This window comes from Scyliorhinus torazame, chromosome 19 (genome assembly GCF_047496885.1).
Source record: "Scyliorhinus torazame isolate Kashiwa2021f chromosome 19, sScyTor2.1, whole genome shotgun sequence".
Classification (NCBI taxonomy): domain Eukaryota; kingdom Metazoa; phylum Chordata; class Chondrichthyes; order Carcharhiniformes; family Scyliorhinidae; genus Scyliorhinus; species Scyliorhinus torazame.
This window is the reverse complement of record NC_092725.1, coordinates 38,092,510-38,118,794: the sequence shown is the minus strand read 5'-3', so window position 1 is coordinate 38,118,794 and position 26,285 is coordinate 38,092,510.

Below are 26,285 nucleotides of genomic sequence, written 5' to 3'. Positions count from 1 at the left end.
GCGCAAGTGATTGCTGGGAGTTAAGTTTCTCCTTTAAAAACACTTGTCTTTGCAGGAGCAGGCCAGTCGATTTCAGCGGGAGCTGAGCAGGTTAGTCAATTTCAGCGGGAGCAGTGCGCAAGTGATTTCTGGGAGGTACCTTTCTCCTTTAAAAACACTTGTCTTTGCAGGAGCAGGCCAGTTGATTTCAGAGGGAGCGGTGCGTTAGTGATTTCTGGGAGACCTTCACGGGAGCAGGCTAGTCAATTTCAGCGGGAGCGGAGCAGGTTAGTCAATTCCAGCGGGAGCAGTGCGCAAGTGATTGCTGGGAGGTAAGTTTCTCCTTTAAAAACACTTGTCTTTGCAGGAGCAGGCCAGTCGATTTCAGCGGGAGCGGAGCAGGTTAGTGAATTTCAGCGGGAGCAGTGCGCAAGTGATTTCTGGGAGGTAAGTTTCTCCTTTAAAAACACTCGTCTTTGCAGGAGCAGGCCAGTCGATTTCAGCGGAGCACTGCGTTAGTGATTTCAGGGAGACCTTCAGAGGAGCAGGCTAGTCAATTTCAGCGGGAGCGGAGCAGGTTAGTCAATTACAGCGGGAGCAGTGCGCAAGTGATTTCTGGGAGGTACGTTTCTCCTGTAAAAACACTTGTCGTTGCAGGAGCAGGCCAGTCGATTTCAGCGGGAGCGGAGAAGGTTAGTTAATTTCAGCGGGAGCAGTGCGCAAGTGATTTCTGGGACGTACGTTTCTCTTTTAAAAACACTTGTCTTTGCAGGAGCAGGCCAGTCGATTTCAGCGGGAGCGGAACAGGCTAGTCAATTTCAGCGGGAGCAGTGCGCAAGTGATTGCTGGGAGTTAAGTTTCTCCTTTAAAAACACTTGTCTTTGCAGGAGCAGGCCAGTCGATTTCAGCGGGAGCGGAGCAGGCTAGTCAATTTCAGCGGGAGCAGTGCGCAAGTGATTTCTGGGAGGTACCTTTCTCCTTTAAAAACACTTGTCTTTGCAGGAGCAGGCCAGTTGATTTCAGCGGGAGCGGAGCAGGCCAGTCGATTTCAGCGGGAGCAGTGCGTTAGTGATTTCTGGGAGACCTTCAGAGGAGCAGGGTAGTCAATTTCAGCGGGAGCGGAGCAGGTTAGTCAATTTCAGCGGGAGCAGTGCGCAAGTGATTTCTGGGAGGTAAGTTTCTCCTTTAAAAACACGTACCTTCGCAGGAGCAGGCCAGTCGATTTCAGCGGTAGCGGAGCAAGTTAGTCAATTTCAGCGGGAGCAGTGCGCAAGTGATTCCTGGGAGGTACGTTTCTCCTTTAAAAACACTTATCTTTGCAGGAGCAGGCCAGTCCATTTCAGCGGGAGCGGAACAGGCTAGTCAATTTCAGCGGGAGCAGTGCGCAAGTGATTTCTGGGAGGTACGTTTCCCCTGTAAAAACACTTGTCTTTGCAGGAGTAGGCCAGTCGATTTCAGCGGGAGCGGAGAAGGTTAGTCAATTTCAGCGGGAGCAGTGCGCAAGTGATTTCTGGGACGTACGATTCTCTTTTAAAAACACTTGTCTTTGCAGGAGCAGGCCAGTCGATTTCAGCGGGAGCGGAACAGGCTAGTCAATTTCAGCGGGAGCAGTGCGCAAGTGATTGCTGGGAGTTACGTTTCTCCTTTAAAAACACTTGTCTTTGCAGGAGCAGGCCAGTCGATTTCAGCGGGAGCTGAGCAGGTTAGTCAATTTCAGCGGGAGCAGTGCGCAAGTGATTTCTGGGAGGTACCTTTCTCCTTTAAAAACACTTGTCTTTGCAGGAGCAGGCCAGTCGATTTCAGCGGGAGCGGAACAGGCTAGTCAATTTCAGCGGGAGCAGTGCGCAAGTGATTTCTGGGAGGTAAGTTTCTCCTTTAAAAACACTTGTCTTTGCAGGAGCAGGCCAGTCGATTTCAGCGGGAGCGGAGCAGGCTAGTCAATTTCAGCGGGAGCAGTGCGCAAGTGATTTCTGGGAGGTAAGTTTCTCCTTTAAAAACACTTGTCTTTGCAGGAGCAGGCCAGTCGATTTCAGCGGGAGCGGAGCAGACCAGTCGATTTCAGCGGGAGCAGTGCGTTAGTGATTTCTGGGAGACCTTCAGAGGAGCAGGGTAGTCAATTTCAGCGGGAGCGGAGCAGGTTAGTCAATTTCAGCGGGAGCAGTGCGCAAGTGATTTCTGGGAGGTAAGTTTCTCCTTTAAAAACACGTACCTTCGCAGGAGCAGGACAGTCGATTTCAGCGCGAGCGGAGCAAGTTAGTCAATTTCAGCGGGAGCAGTGCGCAAGTGATTCCTGGGAGGTACGTTTCTCCTTTAAAAACACTTATCTTTGCAGGAGCAGGCCAGTCCATTTCAGCGGGAGCGGAACAGGCTAGTCAATTTCAGCGGGAGCAGTGCGCAAGTGATTTCTGGGAGGTAAGTTTCTCCTTTAAAAACACTTGTCTTTGCAGGAGCAGGCCAGTCGATTTCAGCGGGAGCGGTGCGTTAGTGATTTCTGGGAGACCTTCACGGGAGCAGGCTAGTCAATTTCAGCGGGAGCGGAGCAGGTTAGTCAATTCCAGCGGGAGCAGTGCGCAAGTGATTGCTGGGAGGTAAGTTTCTCCTTTAAAAACACCTACCTTCGCAGGAGCAGGCAAGTCGATTTCAGTGGGAGCGGAGCAGGTTAGTCAATTTCAGCGGGAGCAGTGCTCAAGTGATTTCTGGGAGGTACATTTTTCCTTTAAAAACACTTGTCTTTGCAGGAGCAGGCCAGTCCATTTCAGCTGGAGCGGAACAGGCTAGTCAATTTCAGCGGGAGCAGTGCGTAAGTGATTTCTGGGAGGTAAGTTTCTCCTTTAAAAACACTTGTCTTTGCAGGAGCAGGCCAGTCGATTTCAGCGGGAGCGGAGCAGGTTAGTCAATTTCAGCGGGAGCAGTGCGCAAGTGATTTCTGGGAGGTACGTTTCTCCTTTAAAAACACTTGTCTTTGCAGGAGCAGGCCAGTCGATTTCAGCGGGAGCGGTGCGTTAGTGATTTCTGGGAGACCTTCACAGGAGCAGGCTAGTCAATTTCAGGGCGAGTGGAGCAGGTTAGTCAATTTCAGCGGGAGCAGTGCGCAAGTGATTTCTGGGAGGTAAGTTTCTCCTTTAAAAACACTTGTCTTTGCAGGAGCAGGCCAGTCGATTTCAGCGGGAGCGGAGCAGGCTAGTCAATTTCAGCGGGAGCAGTGCGCAAGTGATTTCAGGGAGGTAAGTTTCTCCTTTAAAAACACTTGTCTTTGCAGGAGCAGGCCAGTCGATTTCAGCGGGATCAGTGCGTTAGTGATTTCTGGGAGACCTTCACAGGAGCAGGCTAGTCAATTTCAGTGGGAGTGGAGCAGGTTAGTCAATTTCAGCAGGAGCAGTGCGCAAGTGATTTCTGGGAGGTACGTTTCTCCTTTAAAAACACTTGTCTTTGCAGGAGCAGGCAAGTCGATTTCAGCGGGAGTAGTGCGTTAGTGATTTCTGGGAGACCTTCAGAGGAGCAGGCTAGTCAATTTCGGGGGGAGCGGAGCAGGTTAGTCAATTTCAGCGGGAGCAGTGCGGAAGTGATTTCTGGGAGGTACGTTTTTCCTTTAAAAACACTTGTCTTTGCAGGAGCAGGCCAGTCGATTTCAGCGGGAGCGGAACAGGCTAGTCAATTTCAGCGGGAGCAGTGCGCAAGTGATTTCTGGGAGGTAAGTTTCTCCTTTAAAAACACTTGTCTTTGCAGGAGCAGGCCAGTCGATTTCAGCGGGAGCTGAGCAGGTTAGTCAATTTCAGCGGGAGCAGTGCGCAAGTGATTTCTGGGAGGTACCTTTCTCCTTTAAAAACACTTGTCTTTGCAGGAGCAGGCCAGTTGATTTCAGCGGGAGCGGAGCAGGCCAGTCGATTTCAGCGGGAGCAGTGCGTTAGTGATTTCTGGGAGACCTTCAGAGGAGCAGGGTAGTCAATTTCAGCGGGAGCGGAGCAGGTTAGTCAATTTCAGCGGGAGCAGTGCGCAAGTGATTTCTGGGAGGTAAGTTTCTCCTTTAAAAACACGTACCTTCGCAGGAGCAGGCCAGTCGATTTCAACGGTAGCGGAGCAAGTTAGTCAATTTCAGCGGGAGCAGTGCGCAAGTGATTCCTGGGAGGTACGTTTCTCCTTTAAAAACACTTATCTTTGCAGGAGCAGGCCAGTCCATTTCAGCGGGAGCGGAACAGGCTGGTCAATTTCAGCGGGAGCAGTGCGCAAGTGATTTCTGGGAGGTACGTTTCCCCTGTAAAAACACTTGTCGTTGCAGGAGCAGGCCAGTCGATTTCAGCGGGAGCGGAGAAGGTTAGTCAATTTCAGCGGGAGCAGTGCGCAAGTGATTTCTGGGACGTACGTTTCTCTTTTAAAAACACTTGTCTTTGCAGGAGCAGGCCAGTCGATTTCAGCGGGAGCGGAACAGGCTAGTCAATTTCAGCGGGAGCAGTGCGCAAGTGATTGCTGGGAGTTAAGTTTCTCCTTTAAAAACACTTGTCTTTGCAGGAGCAGGCCAGTCGATTTCAGCGGGAGCTGAGCAGGTTAGTCAATTTCAGCGGGAGCAGTGCGCAAGTGATTTCTGGGAGGTACCTTTCTCCTTTAAAAACACTTGTCTTTGCAGGAGCAGGCCAGTCGATTTCAGCGGGAGCGGAACAGGCTAGTCAATTTCAGCGGGAGCAGTGCGCAAGTGATTTCTGGGAGTTAAGTTTCTCCTTTAAAAACACTTGTCTTTGCAGGAGCAGGCCAGTCGATTTCAGCGGGAGCGGAGCAGGCTAGTCAATTTCAGCGGGAGCAGTGCGCAAGTGATTTCTGGGAGGTAAGTTTCTCCTTTAAAAACACTTGTCTTTGCAGGAGCAGGCCAGTCGATTTCAGCGGGAGCGGAGCAGGCCAGTCGATTTCAGCGGGAGCAGTGCGTTAGTGATTTCTGGGAGACCTTCAGAGGAGCAGGGTAGTCAATTTCAGCGGGAGCGGAGCAGGTTAGTCAATTTCAGCGGGAGCAGTGCGCAAGTGATTTCTGGGAGGTACGTTTCTACTTTAAAAACACTTGTCTTTGCAGGAGCAGGCCAGTCGATTTCAGCGGGAGCGGAGCAGGTTAGTCAATTTCAGCGGGAGCAGTGCGCAAGTGATTTCTGGGAGGTACGTTTCTCCTTTAAAAACACTTGTCTTTGCAGGAGCAGGCCAGTCGATTTCAGCGGGAGCGGTGCGTTAGTGATTTCTGGGAGACCTTCACAGGAGCAGGCTAGTCAATTTCAGGGCGAGTGGAGCAGGTTAGTCAATTTCAGCGGGAGCAGTGCGCAAGTGATTTCTGGGAGGTAAGTTTCTCCTTTAAAAACACGTACCTTCGCAGGAGCAGGCCAGTCGATTTCAGCGGGAGCGGAGCAAGTTAGTCAATTTCAGCGGGAGCAGTGCGCAAGTGATTCCTGGGAGGTACGTTTCTCCTTTAAAAACACTTATCTTTGCAGGAGCAGGCCAGTCCATTTCAGCGGGAGCGGAACAGGCTAGTCAATTTCAGCGGGAGCAGTGCGCAAGTGATTTCTGGGAGGTAAGTTTCTCCTTTAAAAACACTTGTCTTTGCAGGAGCAGGCCAGTCGATTTCAGCGGGAGCGGTGCGTTAGTGATTTCTGGGAGACCTTCACGGGAGCAGGCTAGTCAATTTCAGCGGGAGCGGAGCAGGTTAGTCAATTCCAGCGGGAGCAGTGCGCAAGTGATTGCTGGGAGGTAAGTTTCTCCTTTAAAAACACCTACCTTCGCAGGAGCAGGCAAGTCGATTTCAGTGGGAGCGGAGCAGGTTAGTCAATTTCAGCGGGAGCAGTGCTCAAGTGATTTCTGGGAGGTACATTTTTCCTTTAAAAACACTTATCTTTGCAGGAGCAGGCCAGTCCATTTCAGCTGGAGCGGAACAGGCTAGTCAATTTCAGCGGGAGCAGTGCGTAAGTGATTTCTGGGAGGTAAGTTTCTCCTTTAAAAACACTTGTCTTTGCAGGAGCAGGCCAGTCGATTTCAGCGGGAGCGGTGCGTTAGTGATTTCTGGGAGACCTTCACAGGAGCAGGCTAGTCAATTTCAGGGCGAGTGGAGCAGGTTAGTCAATTTCAGCGGGAGCAGTGCGCAAGTGATTTCTGGGAGGTAAGTTTCTCCTTTAAAAACACTTGTCTTTGCAGGAGCAGGCCAGTCGATTTCAGCGGGAGCGGAGCAGGCTAGTCAATTTCAGCGGGAGCAGTGCGCAAGTGATTTCAGGGAGGTAAGTTTCTCCTTTAAAAACACTTGTCTTTGCAGGAGCAGGCCAGTCGATTTCAGCGGGATCAGTGCGTTAGTGATTTCTGGGAGACCTTCACAGGAGCAGGCTAGTCAATTTCAGTGGGAGTGGAGCAGGTTAGTCAATTTCAGCAGGAGCAGTGCGCAAGTGATTTCTGGGAGGTACGTTTCTCCTTTAAAAACACTTGTCTTTGCAGGAGCAGGCAAGTCGATTTCAGCGGGAGTAGTGCGTTAGTGATTTCTGGGAGACCTTCAGAGGAGCAGGCTAGTCAATTTCAGCAGGAGCGGAGCAGGTTAGTCAATTTCAGCGGGAGCAGTGCGCAAATGATTTCTGGGAGGTACGTTTCTCCTTTAAAAACACAATCCTTTGCAGGAGCAGGCCAGTCGATTTCAGCGGGAGCGGAGCAGGTTAGTCAATTTCAGCGGGAGCAGTGCGCAAGTGATTTCTGGGAGGTACGTTTCTCCTTTAAAAACACTTGTCTTTGCAGGAGCAGGCCAGTCGATTTCAGCGGGAGCGGAGCAGGTTAGTCAATTTCAGCGAGAGCAGTGCGCAAGTGATTTCTGGGAGGTAAGTTTATCCTTTAAAAACACTTGTCTTTGCAGGAGCAGGCCAGTCGATTTCAGCGGGAGCGGTGCGTTAGTGATTTCTGGGAGACCTTCACAGGATCAGGCTAGTCAATTTCAGGGGGAGCGGAGCAGGTTAGTCAATTTCAGCGGGAGCAGTGCGCAAGTGATTTCTGGGAGGTAAGTTTCTCCTTTAAAAACACTTGTCTTTGCAGGAGCAGGCCAGTCGATTTCAGCGGGAGCGGAGCAGGCTAGTCAATTTCAGCGGGAGCAGTGCGCAAGTGATTTCTGGGAGGTAAGTTTCTCCTTTAAAAACACTTGTCTTTGCAGGAGCAGGCCAGTCGATTTCAGCGGGAGCGGAGCAGGCTAGTCAATTTCAGCGGGAGCAGTGCGCAAGTGATTTCTGGGAGGTACGTTTCTCTTTTAAAAACACTTGTCTTTGCAGGAGCAGGCCAGTCGATTTCAGCGGGAGCGGAACAGGCTAGTCAATTTCAGCGGGAGCAGTGCGCAAGTGATTGCTGGGAGTTAAGTTTCTCCTTTAAAAACACTTGTCTTTGCAGGAGCAGGCCAGTCGATTTCAGCGGGAGCTGAGCAGGTTAGTCAATTTCAGCGGGAGCAGTGCGCAAGTGATTTCTGGGAGGTAAGTTTCTCCTTTAAAAACACTTGTCTTTGCAGGAGCAGGCCAGTCGATTTCAGCGGGAGCGGAGCAAGTTAGTCAATTTCAGCGGGAGCAGTGCGCAAGTGATTCCTGGGAGGTACGTTTCTCCTTTAAAAACACTTATCTTTGCAGGAGCAGGCCAGTCCATTTCAGCGGGAGCGGAACAGGCTAGTCAATTTCAGCGGGAGCAGTGCGCAAGTGATTTCTGGGAGGTAAGTTTCTCCTTTAAAAACACTTGTCTTTGCAGGAGCAGGCCAGTCGATTTCAGCGGGAGCGGTGCGTTAGTGATTTCTGGGAGACCTTCACGGGAGCAGGCTAGTCAATTTCAGCGGGAGCGGAGCAGGTTAGTCAATTCCAGCGGGAGCAGTGCGCAAGTGATTGCTGGGAGGTAAGTTTCTCCTTTAAAAACACCTACCTTCGCAGGAGCAGGCAAGTCGATTTCAGTGGGAGCGGAGCAGGTTAGTCAATTTCAGCGGGAGCAGTGCTCAAGTGATTTCTGGGAGGTACATTTTTCCTTTAAAAACACTTATCTTTGCAGGAGCAGGCCAGTCCATTTCAGCTGGAGCGGAACAGGCTAGTCAATTTCAGCGGGAGCAGTGCGTAAGTGATTTCTGGGAGGTAAGTTTCTCCTTTAAAAACACTTGTCTTTGCAGGAGCAGGCCAGTCGATTTCAGCGGGAGCGGAGCAGGTTAGTCAATTTCAGCGGGAGCAGTGCGCAAGTGATTTCTGGGAGGGACGTTTCTCCTTTAAAAACACTTGTCTTTGCAGGAGCAGGCCAGTCGATTTCAGCGGGAGCGGTGCGTTAGTGATTTCTGGGAGACCTTCACAGGAGCAGGCTAGTCAATTTCAGGGCGAGTGGAGCAGGTTAGTCAATTTCAGCGGGAGCAGTGCGCAAGTGATTTCAGGGAGGTAAGTTTCTCCTTTAAAAACACTTGTCTTTGCAGGAGCAGGCCAGTCGATTTCAGCGGGAGCGGAGCAGGCTAGTCAATTTCAGCGGGAGCAGTGCGCAAGTGATTTCAGGGAGGTAAGTTTCTCCTTTAAAAACACTTGTCTTTGCAGGAGCAGGCCAGTCGATTTCAGCGGGATCAGTGCGTTAGTGATTTCTGGGAGACCTTCACAGGAGCAGGCTAGTCAATTTCAGTGGGAGTGGAGCAGGTTAGTCTATTTCAGCAGGAGCAGTGCGCAAGTGATTTCTGGGAGGTACGTTTCTCCTTTAAAAACACTTGTCTTTGCAGGAGCAGGCAAGTCGATTTCAGCGGGAGTAGTGCGTTAGTGATTTCTGGGAGACCTTCACAGGAGCAGGCTAGTCAATTTCAGCAGGAGCGGAGCAGGTTAGTCAATTTCAGCGGGAGCAGTGCGCAAATGATTTCTGGGAGGTACGTTTCTCCTTTAAAAACACAATCCTTTGCAGGAGCAGGCCAGTCGATTTCAGCGGGAGCGGAGCAGGTTAGTCAATTTCAGCGGGAGCAGTGCGCAAGTGATTTCTGGGAGGTACGTTTCTCCTTTAAAAACACTTGTCTTTGCAGGAGCAGGCCAGTCGATTTCAGCGGGAGCGGAGCAGGTTAGTCAATTTCAGCGAGAGCAGTGCGCAAGTGATTTCTGGGAGGTAAGTTTATCCTTTAAAAACACTTACCTTCGCAGGAGCAGGCCAGTCGATTTCAGCGGGAGCGGAGCAGGTTAGTCAATTTCAGCGGGAGAAGTGCGCAAGTGATTTCTGGGAGGTACGTTTCTCCTTTAAAAACTCTTATCTTTGCAGGAGCAGGCCAGTCGATTTCAGCGGGAGCGGCGCGTTAGTGATTTCTGGGAGACCTTCACAGGATCAGGCTAGTCAATTTCAGGGGGAGCGGAGCAGGTTAGTCAATTTCAGCGGGAGCAGTGCGCAAGTGATTTCTGGGAGGTAAGTTTCTCCTTTAAAAACACTTGTCTTTGCAGGAGCAGGCCAGTCGATTTCAGCGGGAGCGGAGCAGGCTAGTCAATTTCAGCGGGAGCAGTGCGCAAGTGATTTCTGGGAGGTAAGTTTCTCCTTTAAAAACACTTGTCTTTGCAGAAGCAGGCCAGTCGATTTCAGCGGGAGCGGAGCAGGTTAGTCAATTTCAGCGGGAGCAGTGCGCAAGTGATTTCTGGGAGGTACGTTTCTCCTTTAAAAACACTTATCTTTGCAGGAGCAGGCCAGTCCATTTCAGCTGGAGCGGAACAGGCTAGTCAATTTCAGCGGGAGCAGTGCGCAAGTGATTTCAGGGAGGTAAGTTTCTCCTTTAAAAACACTTGTCTTTGCAGGAGCAGGCCAGTCGATTTCAGCGGGAGCAGTGCGTTAGTGATTTTTGGGAGACCTTCAGAGGAGTAGGCTAGTCAATTTCAGTGGGAGCGGAGCAGGTTAGTCAATTTCAGCAGGAGCAGTGCGCAAGTGATTTCTGGGAGGTACGTTTCTCCTTTAAAAACACTTGTCTTTGCAGGAGCAGGCCAGTCTATTTGACCGTGATCGGAGCAGGTTAGTCAATTTCAGCGGGAGCAGTGCGCAAGTGATTTCTGGGAGGTACGTTTCTCCTTTAAAAACACTTGTCTTTGCAGAAGCAGGCCAGTCCATTTCAGCTGGAGCGGAACAGGCTAGTCAATTTCAGCGGGAGCAGTGCGCAAGTGATTTCAGGGAGGTAGGTTTCTCTTTTAAAAACGCTTGTCTTTGCAGGAGCAGGCCAGTCCATTTCAGCGGGAGCGGAACAGGCTTGTCAATTTCAGCGGGATCAGTGCGCAAGTGATTATGGGAGGTAAGTTTCTCCTTTAAAAGCACTTGTCTTTGCAGGAGCAGGCCAGTCGATTTCAGCGGGAGCGGTGCGTTAGTGATTTCTGGGAGACCTTAACAATAGCAGGCTAGTCAATTTCGGGGGGAGCGGAGCAGATTAGTCAATTTCAGCGGGAGCAGTGCGCAAGTGATTTCTGGGAGGTACGTTTTTCCTTTAAAAACACTTCTCTTTGCAGGAGCAGGCCAGTCGATTTCAGCGGGAGCGGAACAGGCTAGTCAATTTCAGCGGGAGCAGTGCGCAAGTGATTTCTGGGAGGTAAGTTTCTCCTTTAAAAACACTTGTCTTTGCAGGAGCAGGCCAGTCGATTTCAGCGGGAGCGGAACAGGCTAGTCAATTTCAGCGGGAGCAGTGCGCAAGTGATTTCTGGGAGGTACGTTTTTCCTTTAAAAACACTTACCTTCGCAGGAGCAGGCCAGTCGATTTCAGCGGGAGCGGAGCAGGTTAGTCAATTTCAGCGGGAGCAGTGCGCAAGTGATTTCTGGGAGGTACGTTTCTCCTTTGAAAACACTTATCTTTGCAGGAGCAGGCCAGACCATTTCAGCGGGAGCGGAACAGGCTTGTCAATTTCAGCGGGATCAGTGCGCAAGTGATTTCTGGGAGGTAAGTTTCTCCTTTAAAAACACTTGTCTTTGCAGGAGCAGGCCAGTCGATTTCAGGGGGAGCGGTGCGTTAGTGATTTCTGGGAGACCTTCACAGGAGCAGGCTAGTCAATTTCGGGGGGAGCGGAGCAGGTTAGTCAATTTCAGCGGGAGCAGTGCGGAAGTGATTTCTGGGAGGTACGTTTTTCCTTTAAAAACACTTGTCTTTGCAGGAGCAGGCCAGTCGATTTCAGCGGGAGCGGAACAGGCTAGTCAATTTCAGCGGGAGCAGTGCGCAAGTGATTTCTGGGAGGTAAGTTTCTCCTTTAAAAACACTTGTCTTTGCAGGAGCAGTCCAGTCGATTTCAGCGGGAGCAGTGCGTTAGTGATTTTTGGGAGACCTTCAGAGGAGCAGGCTAGTCAATTTCAGTGGGAGCGGAGCAGGTTAGTCAATTTCAGCAGGAGCAGTGCGCAAGTGATTTCTGGGAGGTACGTTTCTCCTTTAAAAACACTTGTCTTTGCAGGAGCAGGCAAGTCGATTTCAGCGGGAGTAGTGCGTTAGTGATTTCTGGGAGACCTTCAGAGGAGCAGGCTAGTCAATTTCAGCAGGAGCGGAGCAGGTTAGTCAATTTCAGCGGGAGCAGTGCGCAAGTGATTTCTGGGAGGTACGTTTCTCCTTTAAAAACACTTGTCTTTGCAGGAGCAGGCCAGTCGATTTCAGCGGGAGCGGAGCAGGCTAGTCAATTTCAGCGGGAGCAGTGCGCAAGTGATTTCTGGGAGGTAAGTTTCTCCTTTAAAAACACTTACCTTCGCAGGAGCAGGCCAGTCGATTTCAGCGGGAGCGGAGCAAGTTAGTCAATTTCAGCGGGAGAAGTGCGCAAGTGATTTCTGGGAGGTACGTTTCTCCTTTAAAAACGCTTATCTTTGCAGGAGCAGACCAGTCGATTTCAGCGGGAGCGGTGCGTTAGTGATTTCTGGGAGACCTTCACAGGAGCAGGCTAGTCAATTTCAGGGGGAGCGGAGCAGGTTAGTCAATTTCAGCGGGAGCAGTGCGCAAGTGATTTCTGGGAGGTAAGTTTCTCCTTTAAAAACACTCGTCTTTGCAGGAGCAGGCCAGTCGATTTCAGCGGGAGCGGAGCAGGCTAGTCAATTTCAGCGGGAGCAGTGCGCAAGTGATTTCTGGGAGGTAAGTTTCTCCTTTAAACACACTTGTCTTTGCAGAAGCAGGCCAGTCAATTTCAGTGGGAGCGGAGCAGGTTAGTCAATTTCAGCAGGAGCAGTGCGCAAGTGATTTCTGGGAGGTACGTTTCTCCTTTAAAAACACTTGTCTTTGCAGGAGCAGGCCCGTCTATTTCAGCGGGAGCGGAGCAGGTTAGTCAATTTCAGCGGGAGCAGTGCGCAAGTGATTTCTGGGAGGTACGTTTCTCCTTTAAAAACACTTGTCTTTGCAGGAGCAGGCCAATCGATTTCAGCGGGAGCAGTGCGTTAGTGATTTCTGGGAGACCTTCAGAGGAGCAGGCCAGTCGATTTCAGCGGGAGCGGAACAGGCTAGTCAATTTCAGCGGGAGCAGTGCGCAAGTGATTTCTGGGAGGTAAGTTTCTCCTTTAAATACACTTGTCTTTGCAGGAGCAGGCCAGTCGATTTCAGCGGGAGCGGTGCGTTAGTGATTTCTGGGAGACCTTCACAGGAGCAGGCTAGTCAATTTCAGGGGGAGCGGAGCAGGTTAGTCAATTTCAGCGGGAGCAGTGCGCAAGTGGTTTCTGGGAGGTAAGTTTCTCCTTTAAAAACACTTGTCTTTGCAGGAGCAGGCCAGTCGATTTCAGCGGGAGCGGAGCAGGCTAGTCAATTTCAGCGGGAGCAGTGCGCAAGTGATTTCTGGGAGGTACGTTTCTCCTTTGAAAACACTTGTCTTTGCAGGAGCAGGCCAGTCGATTTCAGCGGGTGCGGAGCAGGCTAGTCAATTTCAGCGGGAGCAGTGCGCAAGTGATTTCTGGGAGGTACGTTTTTCCTTTAAAAACACTTGTCTTTGCAGGAGCAGGCCAGTCGATTTCAGCGGGAGCGGAACAGGCTAGTCAATTTCAGCGGGAGCAGTGCGCAAGTGATTTCTGGGAGGTACGTTTCTCCTTTAAAAACACCTACCTTCGCAGGAGCAGGCCAGTCGATTTCAGCGGGAGCGGAGCAGGTTAGTCAATTTCAGCGGGAGCAGTGCGCAAGTGATTTCTGGGAGGTACGTTTCTCCTTTGAAAACACTTATCTTTGCAGGAGCAGGCCAGTCCATTTCAGCGGGAGCGGAACAGGCTAGTCAATTTCAGCGGGATCAGTGCGCAAGTGATTTCTGGGATGTAAGTTTCTCCTTTAAAAACACTTGTCTTTGCAGGAGCAGGCCAGTCGATTTCAGCGGGAGCGGTGCGTTAGTGATTTCTGGGAGACCTTCACAGGAGCAGGCTAGTCAATTTCGGGGGAAGCCGAGCAGGTTAGTCAATTTCAGCGGGAGCAGTGCGCAAGTGATTTCTGGGAGGTACGTTTTTCCTTTAAAAACACTTGTCTTTGCAGGAGCAGGCCAGTCGATTTCAGCGGGAGCGGAACAGGCTAGTCAATTTCAGCGGGAGCAGTGCGCAAGTGATTTCTGGGAGGTAAGTTTCTCCTTTAAAAACACTTGTCTTTGCAGGAGCAGGCCAGTCGATTTCAGCGGGAGCGGAGCAGGTTAGTCAATTTCAGCGGGAGCAGTGCGCAAGTGATTTCTGGGAGGTAAGTTTCTCCTTTAAAAACACTTACCTTCGCAGGAGCAGGCCAGTCGATTTCAGCGGGAGCGGAGCAGGTTAGTCAATTTCAGCGGGAGCAGTGCGCAAGTGATTTCTGGGAGGTACGTTTCTCCTTTGAAAACACTTATCTTTGCAGGAGCAGGCCAGTCCATTTCAGCGGGAGCGGAACAGGCTAGTCAATTTCAGCGGGATCAGTGCGCAAGTGATTTCTGGGAGGTAAGTTTCTCCTTTAAAAACACTTGTCTTTGCAGGAGCAGGCCACTCGATTTCAGCGGGAGCGGTGCGTTAGTGATTTCTGGGAGACCTTCACAGGAGCAGGCTAGTCAATTTCGGGGGGAGCGGAGCAGGTTAGCCAATTTCAGCGGGAGCAGTGCGCAAGTGATTTCTGCGAGGTAAGTTTCTCCTTTAAAAACACTTGTCTTTGCAGGAGCAGGCCAGTCGATTTCAGCGGGAGCGGAGCAGGCTAGTCAATTTCAGCGGGAGCAGTGCGCAAGTGATTTCTGGGAGGTAAGTTTCTCCTTTAAAAACACTTGTCTTTGCAGGAGCAGGCCAGTCGATTTCAGGGGGAGCGGTGCGTTAGTGATTTCTGGGAGACCTTCACAGGAGCAGGCTAGTCAATTTCGGGGGGAGCGGAGCAGGTTAGTCAATTTCAGCGGGAGCAGTGCGGAAGTGATTTCTGGGAGGTACGTTTTTGCTTTAAAAACACTTGTCTTTGCAGGAGCAGGCCAGTCGATTTCAGCGGGAGCAGTGCGTTAGTGATTTTTGGGAGACCTTCAGAGGAGCAGGCTAGTCAATTTCAGTGGGAGCGGAGCAGGTTAGTCAATTTCAGCAGGAGCAGTGCGCAAGTGATTTCTGGGAGGTACGTTTCTCCTTTAAAAACACTTGTCTTTGCAGGAGCAGGCAAGTCGATTTCAGCGGGAGTAGTGCGTTAGTGATTTCTGGGAGACCTTCAGAGGAGCAGGCTAGTCAATTTCAGCAGGAGCGGAGCAGGTTAGTCAATTTCAGCGGGAGCAGTGCGCAAGTGATTTCTGGGAGGTACGTTTCTCCTTTAAAAACACTTGTCTTTGCAGGAGCAGGCCAGTCGATTTCAGCGGGAGCGGAGCAGGTTAGTCAATTTCTGCGGGAGCAGTGCGCAAGTGATTTCTGGGAGGTAAGTTTCTCCTTTAAAAACACTTACCTTCGCAGGAGCAGGCCAGTCGATTTCAGCGGGAGCGGAGCAAGTTAGTCAATTTCAGCGGGAGAAGTGCGCAAGTGATTTCTGGGAGGTACGTTTCTCCTTTAAAAACGCTTATCTTTGCAGGAGCAGACCAGTCGATTTCAGCGGGAGCGGTGCGTTAGTGATTTCTGGGAGACCTTCACAGGAGCAGGCTAGTCAATTTCAGGGGGAGCGGAGCAGGTTAGTCAATTTCAGCGGGAGCAGTGCGCAAGTGATTTCTGGGAGGTAAGTTTCTCCTTTAAAAACACTCGTCTTTGCAGGAGCAGGCCAGTCGATTTCAGCGGGAGCGGAGCAGGCTAGTCAATTTCAGCGGGAGCAGTGCGCAAGTGATTTCTGGGAGGTAAGTTTCTCCTTTAAACACACTTGTCTTTGCAGAAGCAGGCCAGTCAATTTCAGCGGGAGCGGAGCAGGTTAGTCAATTTCAGCGGGAGCAGTGCGCAAGTGATTTCTGGGATGTAAGTTTCTCCTTTAAAAACACTTGTCTTTGCAGGAGCAGGCCAGTCGATTTCAGCGGGAGCGGTGCGTTAGTGATTTCTGGGAGACCTTCACAGGAGCAGGCTAGTCAATTTCGGGGGAAGCCGAGCAGGTTAGTCAATTTCAGCGGGAGCAGTGCGGAAGTGATTTCTGGGAGGTACGTTTTTCCTTTAAAAACACTTGTCTTTGCAGGAGCAGGCCAGTCGATTTCAGCGGGAGCGGAACAGGCTAGTCAATTTCAGCGGGAGCAGTGCGCAAGTGATTTCTGGGAGGTAAGTTTCTCCTTTAAAAACACTTACCTTCGCAGGAGCAGGCCAGTCGATTTCAGCGGGAGCGGAGCAGGTTAGTCAATTTCAGCGGGAGCAGTGCGCAAGTGATTTCTGGGAGGTAAGTTTCTCCTTTAAAAACACTTACCTTCGCAGGAGCAGGCCAGTCCATTTCAGCGGGAGCGGAACAGGTTAGTCAATTTCAGCGGGAGCAGTGCGCAAGTGATTTCTGGGAGGTAAGTTTCTCCTTTAAAAACACTTGTCTTTGCAGGAGCAGGCCACTCGATTTCAGCGGGAGCGGTGCGTCAGTGATTTCTGGGAGACCTTCACAGGAGCAGGCTAGTCAATTTCGGGGGGAGCGGAGCAGGTTAGCCAATTTCAGCGGGAGCAGTGCGCAAGTGATTTCTGCGAGGTAAGTTTCTCCTTTAAAAACACTTGTCTTTGCAGGAGCAGGCCAGTCGATTTCAGCGGGAGCGGAACAGGCTAGTCAATTTCAGCGGGAGCAGTGCGCAAGTGATTTCTGGGAGGTAAGTTTCTCCTTTAAAAACACTTGTCTTTGCAGGAGCAGGCCAGTCGATTTCAGCGGGAGCGGAGCAGGTTAGTCAATTTCAGCGGGAGCAGTGCGCAAGTGATTTCTGGGAGGTAAGTTTCTCCTTTAAAAACACTTGTCTTTGCAGGAGCAGGCCAGTCGATTTCAGCGGGAGCGGAGCAGGTTAGTCAATTTCAGCGGGAGCAGTGCGCAAGTGATTTCTGGGAGGTACGTTTCTCCTTTGAAAACACTTATCTTTGCAGGAGCAGGCCAGTCCATTTCAGCGGGAGCGGAACAGGCTAGTCAATTTCAGCGGGATCAGTGCGCAAGTGATTTCTGGGAGGTAAGTTTCTCCTTTAAAAACACTTGTCTTTGCAGAAGCAGGCCACTCGATTTCAGCGGGAGCGGTGCGTTAGTGATTTCTGGGAGACCTTCACAGGAGCAGGCTAGTCAATTTCGGGGGGAGCGGAGCAGGTTAGCCAATTTCAGCGGGAGCAGTGCGGAAGTGATTTCTGGGAGGTACGTTTTTCCTTTAAAAACACTTGTCTTTGCAGGAGCAGGCCAGTCGATTTCAGCGGGAGCGGAACAGGCTAGTCAATTTCAGCGGGAGCAGTGCGCAAGTGATTTCTGGGAGGTAAGTTTCTCCTTTAAAAACACTTGTCTTTGCAGGAGCAGGCCAGTCGATTTCAGCGGGAGCGGTGCGTTAGTGATTTCTGGGAGACCTTCACAGGAGCAGGATAGTCAATTTCGGGGGGAGCGGAGCAGATTAGTCAATTTCAGCGGGAGCAGTGCGCAAGTGATTTCTGGGAGGTACGTTTTTCCTTTAAAAACACTTGTCTTTGCAGGAGCAGGCCAGTCGATTTCAGCGGGAGCGGAACAGGCTAGTCAATTTCAGCGGGAGCAGTGCGCAAGTGATTTCTGGGAGGTACGTTTCTCCTTTAAAAACACCTACCTTCGCAGGAGCAGGCCAGTCGATTTCAGCGGGAGCGGAGCAGGTTAGTCAATTTCAGCGGGAGCAGTGCGCAAGTGATTTCTGGGAGGTACGTTTCTCCTTTGAAAACACTTATCTTTGCAGGAGCAGGCCAGTCCATTTCAGCGGGAGCGGAACAGGCTAGTCAATTTCAGCGGGATCAGTGCGCAAGTGATTTCTGGGATGTAAGTTTCTCCTTTAAAAACACTTGTCTTTGCAGGAGCAGGCCAGTCGATTTCAGCGGGAGCGGTGCGTTAGTGATTTCTGGGAGACCTTCACAGGAGCAGGCTAGTCAATTTCGGGGGAAGCCGAGCAGGTTAGTCAATTTCAGCGGGAGCAGTGCGGAAGTGATTTCTGGGAGGTACGTTTTTCCTTTAAAAACACTTGTCTTTGCAGGAGCAGGCCAGTCGATTTCAGCGGGAGCGGAACAGGCTAGTCAATTTCAGCGGGAGCAGTGCGCAAGTGATTTCTGGGAGGTAAGTTTCTCCTTTAAAAACACTTGTCTTTGCAGGAGCAGGCCAGTCGATTTCAGCGGGAGCGGAGCAGGTTAGTCAATTTCAGCGGGAGCAGTGCGCAAGTGATTTCTGGGAGGTAAGTTTCTCCTTTAAAAACACTTACCTTCGCAGGAGCAGGCCAGTCGATTTCAGCGGGAGCGGAGCAGGTTAGTCAATTTCAGCGGGAGCAGTGCGCAAGTGATTTCTGGGAGGTACGTTTCTCCTTTGAAAACACTTATCTTTGCAGGAGCAGGCCAGTCCATTTCAGCGGGAGCGGAACAGGCTAGTCAATTTCAGCGGGATCAGTGCGCAAGTGATTTCTGGGAGGTAAGTTTCTCCTTTAAAAACACTTGTCTTTGCAGGAGCAGGCCCGTCTATTTCAGCGGGAGCGGAGCAGGTTAGTCAATTTCAGCGGGAGCAGTGCGCAAGTGATTTCTGGGAGGTACGTTTCTCCTTTAAAAACAGTTGTCTTTGCAGGAGCAGGCCAATCGATTTCAGCGGGAGCAGTGCGTTAGTGATTTCTGGGAGACCTTCAGAGGAGCAGGCCAGTCGATTTCAGCGGGAGCGGAACAGGCTAGTCAATTTCAGCGGGAGCAGTGCGCAAGTGATTTCTGGGAGGTAAGTTTCTCCTTTAAATACACTTGTCTTTGCAGGAGCAGGCCAGTCGATTTCAGCGGGAGCGGTGCGTTAGTGATTTCTGGGAGACCTTCACAGGAGCAGGCTAGTCAATTTCAGGGGGAGCGGAGCAGGTTAGTCAATTTCAGCGGGAGCAGTGCGCAAGTGGTTTCTGGGAGGTAAGTTTCTCCTTTAAAAACACTTGTCTTTGCAGGAGCAGGCCAGTCGATTTCAGCGGGAGCGGAGCAGGCTAGTCAATTTCAGCGGGAGCAGTGCGCAAGTGATTTCTGGGAGGTACGTTTCTCCTTTGAAAACACTTGTCTTTGCAGGAGCAGGCCAGTCGATTTCAGCGGGTGCGGAGCAGGCTAGTCAATTTCAGCGGGAGCAGTGCGCAAGTGATTTCTGGGAGGTACGTTTTTCCTTTAAAAACACTTGTCTTTGCAGGAGCAGGCCAGTCGATTTCAGCGGGAGCGGAACAGGCTAGTCAATTTCAGCGGGAGCAGTGCGCAAGTGATTTCTGGGAGGTACGTTTCTCCTTTAAAAACACCTACCTTCGCAGGAGCAGGCCAGTCGATTTCAGCGGGAGCGGAGCAGGTTAGTCAATTTCAGCGGGAGCAGTGCGCAAGTGATTTCTGGGAGGTACGTTTCTCCTTTGAAAACACTTATCTTTGCAGGAGCAGGCCAGTCCATTTCAGCGGGAGCGGAACAGGCTAGTCAATTTCAGCGGGATCAGTGCGCAAGTGATTTCTGGGATGTAAGTTTCTCCTTTAAAAACACTTGTCTTTGCAGGAGCAGGCCAGTCGATTTCAGCGGGAGCGGTGCGTTAGTGATTTCTGGGAGACCTTCACAGGAGCAGGCTAGTCAATTTCGGGGGAAGCCGAGCAGGTTAGTCAATTTCAGCGGGAGCAGTGCGGAAGTGATTTCTGGGAGGTACGTTTTTCCTTTAAAAACACTTGTCTTTGCAGGAGCAGGCCAGTCGATTTCAGCGGGAGCGGAACAGGCTAGTCAATTTCAGCGGGAGCAGTGCGCAAGTGATTTCTGGGAGGTAAGTTTCTCCTTTAAAAACACTTGTCTTTGCAGGAGCAGGCCAGTCGATTTCAGCGGGAGCGGAGCAGGTTAGTCAATTTCAGCGGGAGCAGTGCGCAAGTGATTTCTGGGAGGTAAGTTTCTCCTTTAAAAACACTTGTCTTTGCAGGAGCAGGCCAGTCCATTTCAGCGGGAGCGGAACAGGCTAGTCAATTTCAGCGGGATCAGTGCGCAAGTGATTTCTGGGAGGTAAGTTTCTCCTTTAAAAACACTTGTCTTTGCAGGAGCAGGCCAGTCAATTTCAGCGGGAGCGGTGCGTTAGTGATTTCTGGGAGACCTTCACAGGAGCAGGCGAGTCAATTTCAGCGGTAAACATTTACCTGGTCCCGTTTTCGGTCCCTCTTTGCTGTTTTTTAAAATTTTTTTTAATTTTAGTGTTTAAGGCGGGAACAGGAAGTTCGACCCGCGGACTTCTGGGAAGACCCTCACCAATAAATTCTGGTGGAGAGGAAACCCGAGACACTACACGTGTAGTGTCTCCCACCCGCCCTCCTCCTCTAACCTAATAATAAAACCCATTGGTGTGAGGTAAGTACCATATTTTATTATTTTTTTTTTGTTTAATTTAATTTAGTTGTTAGCCAGCTCTTGGTACAAAGTTAGAGGGATGGCAGGGAAGGGAGTGCAATGTTCCTCCTGCAGGATGTTTGAGGTGAGGGATGCCGTTAGTGTCCCTGCTGATTTTACCTGCAGGAAGTGCTGCCATCTCCAGCTCCTCCAAGACCGAGTTAGGGAACTGGAGCTGGAGTTGGAAGAACTTCGGATCATTCGGGAGGCAGAGGGGGTCATAGATAGCAGCTTTAGGGAATTAGTTACACCAAAGATTGGAGATAGATGGGTAACTGTAAGAGGGACTGGGAAGAAGCAGTCAGTGCAGGGATCCCCTGCGGTCGTTCCCCTGAGAAACAAGTATACCGCTTTGGATACTTGTGGGGGGGGGACTTACCAGGGGTAAGCCATGGGGTACGGGCCTCTGGCACCGAGTCTGTCCCTTTGCTCAGAAGGGAAGGGGGGAGAGGAGCAGAGCATTAGTAATTGGGGACTCGATAGTCAGGGGCACAGATAGGAGATTTTGTGGGAGCGTGAGAGACTCACGTTTGATATGTTGCCTCCCAGGTGCAAGTGTACGTGATGTCTCGGATCGTGTTTTCCGGGTCCTTAGGGGGAGGGGGAGCAGCCCCAAGTCGTGGTCCACATTGGCACTAACGACATAGGTAGGAAAGGGGACAAGGATGTCAGGCAGGCTTTCAGGGAGCTAGGATGGAAGCTCAGAACTAGAACAAACCGAGTTGTTATCTCTGGGTTGTTGCCCGTGCCACGTGATAGTGAGATGAGGAATAGGGAGAGAGAGCAATTCAACACGTGACTACAGGGATGGTGCAGGCGGGAGGGATTCAGATTTCTGGATAACTGGGGCTCCTTCTGGGGAAGGTGGGACCTCTACAGACAGGATGGTCTACATCTGAACCTGAGGGGCACAAATATCCTGGGGGGGGAGATTTGTTAGTGCTCTTTGGGGGAGTTTAAACTAATGCAGCAGGGGCATGGGAACCTGGATTGTAGTTTTAGGGTAAGGGAGAATGAGAGTATAGAGGTCAGGAGCACAGATTTGACGTCGCAGGAGGGGGCCAGTGTTCAGGTAGGTGGTTTGAAGTGTGTCTACTTCAATGCCAGGAGTATACGAAATAAGGTAGCATGGGTTGGTACCTGGGACTTCGATGTTGTGGCCATTTCGGAGACATGGATAGAGCAGGGACAGGAATGGATGTTGCAGGTTCCGGGGTTTAGGTGTTTTAGTAAGCTCAGAGAAGGAGACAAAAGAGGGGGAGGTGTGGCGCTGCTAGTCAAGAGCAGTATTACGGCGGCGGAGAGGATGCTAGATGGGGACTCATCTTCCGAGGTAGTATGGGCTGAGGTTAGAAACAGGAAAGGAGAGGTCACCCTGTTGGGAGTTTTCTATAGGCCTCTAAATAGTTCTAGGGATGTAGAGGAAAGGATGGCGAGGATGATCCTGGATAAGAGCGAAAGTAACAGGGTAGTTATTATGGGAGACTTCAATTTTCCAAATATTGACTGGAAAAGATATAGTTTGAGTACATTAGATGGGTCGTTTTTTGTACAGTGTGTGCAGGAGGGTTTCCTGACACAATGTGTTGACAGGCCAACAAGAGGCGAGGCCACGTTGGATTTGGTTTTGGGTAATGAACCAGGCCAGGTGTTGGATTTGGAGGTAGGAGAGCACTTTGGGGACAGTGACCACAATTCGGTGACGTTTACGTTAATGATGGAAAGGGATAAGTATACACCGCAGGGCAAGAGTTATAGCTGGGGGAAGGGCAATTCTGATGCCATTAGACGTGACTTGGGGGGGGGATAAGGTGGAGAAGTAGGCTGCAAGTGTTGGGCACACTGGATAAGTGGAGCTTGTTCAAGGATCAGCTACTGCGTGTTCTTGATAAGTATGTACCGGTCAGGCAAGGAGGAAGGCGTCGAGCGAGGGAACCGTGGTTTACCAAAGAAGTGCAATGTCTTGTTAAGAGGAAGAAGGAGGCCTATGTGAAGATGAGGTGTGAAGTTTCAGTTGGGGCGATGGATAGTTACAAGGTAGCGAGGAAGGATCTAAAGAGAGAGCTAAGACGGGCAAGGAGGGGACATGAGAAGTATTTGGCAGGTAGGATCAAGGAAAACCCAAAAGCTTTCTATAGGTATGTCAGGAATAAGCGAATGACTAGGGAAAGAGTAGGACCAGTCAAGGACAGGGATGGGAAGTTGTGTGTGGAGTCTGAAGAGATACTAAATGAATATTTTTCGTCAGTATTCACTCAGGAAAAAGATAATGTTGTGGAGGATAATGCTGAGACCCAGGCTAATAGAATAGATGGCATTGAGGTACGTAGGGAAGAGGTGTTGGCAATTCTGGACAGGCTGAAAATAGATAAGTCCCCGGGACCGATGGGATTTATCCTAGGATTCTCTGGGAGGCCAGGGAAGAGATTGCTGGACCTTTGGCTTTGATTTTTATGTCATCATTGGCTACAGGAATAGTGCCAGAGGACTGGAGGATAGCAAAGGTGGTCCCTTTGTTCAAAAAGGGGAGCAGAGACAACCCCGGCAACTGTAGACCAGTGAGCCTCACGTCTGTAGTGGGTAAAGTCTTGGAGGGGATTATAAGAGACAAGATTTATAATCATCTAGATAGGAATAATATGATCAGGGATAGTCAGCATGGCTTTGTGAAGGGTAGGTCATGCCTCACAAACCTTATCGAGTTCTTTGAAAAGGTGATTGAACAGGTAGACGAGGGTAGAGCAGTTGATGTGGTGTATATAGATTTCAGCAAAGCGTTTGATAAGGTTCCCCACGGTAGGCTATTGCAGAAAATACGGAGGCTGGGGATTGAGAGTGATTTAGAGATGTGGATCAGAAATTGGCTAGCTGAAAGAAGACAGAGGGTGGTGGTTGATGGGAAATGTTCAGAATGGAGTTCAGTTACAAGTGGAGTACCACAAGGATCTGTTCTGGGGCCGTTGCTGTTTGTCATTTTTATCAATGACCTAGAGGAAGGCGCAGAAGGGTGGGTGCGTAAATTTGCAGACGATACTAAAGTCGGTGGTGTTGTCGATTAGTGTGGAAGGATGTAGCAGGTTACAGAGGGATATAGATAAGCTGCAGAGCTGGGCTGAGAGGCGGCAAATGGAGTTTAATGTAGAGAAGTGTGAGGTGAGTCTCTTTGGAAGGAATAACAGGAATGCGGAATATTTGGCTAATGGCAAAGTTCTTGGAAGTGTGGATGAGCAGAGGGATCTAGGTGTCCATGTACATAGACCCCTGAAAGTTGCCACCCAGGTTGATAGGGTTGTGAAGAAGACCTATGGAGTGTTGGCCTTTATTGGTATAGTGATCGAGTTCCGGAGTCAGGAGGTCATGTTGCAACTGTACAGAACTCTGGTACGGCCGCATTTGGAGTATTGCGTACAGTTCTGGTCACCGCATTATAGGAAGGACGTGGAGGCTTTGGAGTGGGTGCAGAGGAGATTTACCAGGATGTTGCCTGGTATGGAGGGAAAATCTTATGAGGAAAGGCTGATGGACTTGAGGTTGTTTTCGTTGGAGAGAAGAAGGTTAAGAGGAGACTTAATAGAGGGATACAAAATGATCAGGGGGTTAGATAGGGTGGACAGTGAGAGCCTTCTCCCGCGGATGGAAATGGCTGGCACGAGGGGACATAACTTTAAACTGAGGGGAATAGATATAGGACAGAGGTCAGAGGTAGGTTCTTTACGCAAAGAGTAGTGAGGCCGTGGAATGCCCTACCTGCTACAGTAGTGAACTCGCAAACATTGAGGGCATTTAAAAGTTTATTGGATAAACATATGGATCATAATGGCATAGTGTAGGTTAGATGGCTTTTGTTTCGGTGCAACATCGTGGGCCGAAGGGCCTGTACTGCGCTGTATCGTTCTATGTTCTATATGTTCTATGTAACCCAGCTCAACCTACCTCAATCCAGCACAACCCAGCACAGCCCACCTCAACCCAGCCCAATCCACTCAACCCAGCCCAACCCACCTCAATCCAGCACAACCTACCTCAACCCAGCACAGCCCAACCCACCTCAACCCAGCACAGCCCAACCCACCAGAACACAGCCCAACCCAACCCAGCCCAGCCCAACCCACCTCAACCCAGCCCAACCCTTCTCTACCCAGCACAGCCAAACCCACCTCCACCCAGCCCAACCCACATCAACCAGCCCAGCTTAGCTCACCTCAACCCTGCCCAGCCCACCTCAAACCAGCCCAACCCACCTTAACGAAGCACAGCCCAGCTCAACCCAGCCCAACCCATCACAATCCAGCACAGCACTACCCACCTCAACCCAGCACAGCTCAGCTCAACCCAGCCCAACAAACGACAGCCCTGCACAGCCCTACCCACCTCAACCCACCTTAACCCAGCTCAACCCAGCCCAACCCACCACAGACCAACACACCTCATCTGAGCCCAACCCACCTCAACACAGCACAGCTCAATCTACCCCAAACCAGCACAACTCACCTCAACCCAGCATAGTCTAACCCACCTCAACCCAGCACGGCCCATCCTACCTCAATCCACCTAAACCCAGCACAGCCCAACCCACCTCAACCCAGCCCAACCCACCCCACGCCAGCACAACCCATCCCACCTCAACCCAGTACAGCCCAACCCGCAGCAACGCAGCCCAACCAGCCTCAACCCAGCCCAACCCACCTCAACCCAGAACAGCCCAACCCACCTCAACCCAGCCCAACCCACCTGAACCGAGCCCAGCCCAACCCACCTCAACCCAGCCCAACCCACCTCAACGCAGTGCAGCTAAACCCACCTCAACGCAGCCCAACCCACCTCAACCCAGCCCAACCTACCTCAACCCAGCCCCACCCACCTCAACCCAGCCCACCCACTTCAACCCAGCCCAACCCACCTCAAACCATCCCAGCTCACCTCAACCTAGCCCAACCCACCTCAACCCAGGCCAACCCACCTCAACCCAGGCCAACCCACCTCAACCCAGACCAACCCACCTCAACCCAGACCAACCCACCTCAACCCAGCCCAACCCACCTCAACCCAGCCCAACCCACCTCAACGCAGCCCAACCCACCACAACCCAGCCCAACCCACCTCAACCCAGACCCACCCACCTCAACCCAGCCCACCCACCTCAACCCAGCCCACCCCACCTCAAACTCGCCCAACCCACCTCAACCCAGACCAACCCACCTCAACCAAGACCAACCCACCTCAACCTAGCCCAACCCACCTCAACCCAGACCAACTCACCTCAACCCAGCCCATCCCACCTCAACCCAGACCAACCCACCTCAACCCAGCCCAACCCACCTCAATCCAGCCCAACCCACTTCAACCCAGCACAAACCACCTCAACCCAGCCCAACCTACCCCAACCCAGCGCAGCCCACCTCAAACCAGCCCAAACCACCACAACCCAGCACAGCCCAACACAACACAGCCCAACCCACCTCAAACCAGCTCAACCCACCTCAATCCAGCACAATCCAGCACAACCCAGCACAGCCCACCTCAAACCAGCCCAATCCACCTCAACCCAGCCCACCCCACCTCAACCCAGCACAACCTACCTCAACCCAGCACAGCCCAACCCACCTCAACCCAGCACGGCCCAACCACCTCAACCCCCCTCAGGTGGGTGGGGCTGGGCTGGGTTGAGGCGTGTCGGGCTGGGTTGAGGTGGGTTGTGCTGGGCTGAGGTGGGTTGGGCTGTTCTGGGGCGGGATGGGCAGGGTTGAGGTGGAATGGGCTGGGTTGCAGTGGGTTCAGCTGGGTTGAGGTGTGTTGGGCTGTGCTGGGATGAGGTGTGTTGGGCTGTGCTGGGTTGAGCTGGATTGGGCTGCGTTGAGGTCGGTTGCACTGGGTTGAGAGGAGTTGGTCTGGGTTGTGGTAGGTTGGACTAGGTTGAGGTGGGTTAGGCTGGATTGAGGTGAGTTGGGCTGGTTTGAGGTGCGTTGGGCTGTACTAGGTTGAGTTGAGTTGGGCTGGGTTGAGGTGGGCTTGCTGGGTTGAGGTGGGCTGTGTTGGATTGTGGTAGATTGGGCTGGGTTGAGGTGTGTTGGGTTTGGTTGAGTTGGGTTGGGCTGGGTTGAGGTGGGTTGGGCTGTGGTGGGTTGGGCTGGGTTGAGGAGGGTTGGGCTGGGTTGAGGACGATTCGCCTGTGCTGGGCTGAGTGGGTTGAGGTGGTTTGGGCAGCGTTGAGGAACGTTGGGCTGTGTTGGGGTCTGTTGGGCTGGGTTGTGCTGGGTTGAGGTGGGTTGGGCTGTGCTGGGATGAGGTGGGATGGGCTGTGCTGGGTTGAAATGGGTAGGGCTGTGCTGGGTTGTGGTGTTTTGGGATGGTATGAGGTGGGTTGGACTGGGTTGAGGTGTGTTAGACAAGGTTGAGGGGTTGGGCTGGGTTGAGGTGGGTTGTGCTTTGCAGGGTTGAGATGGTTTGGGCTCGGATGAGGTGGATTTGACTGGGT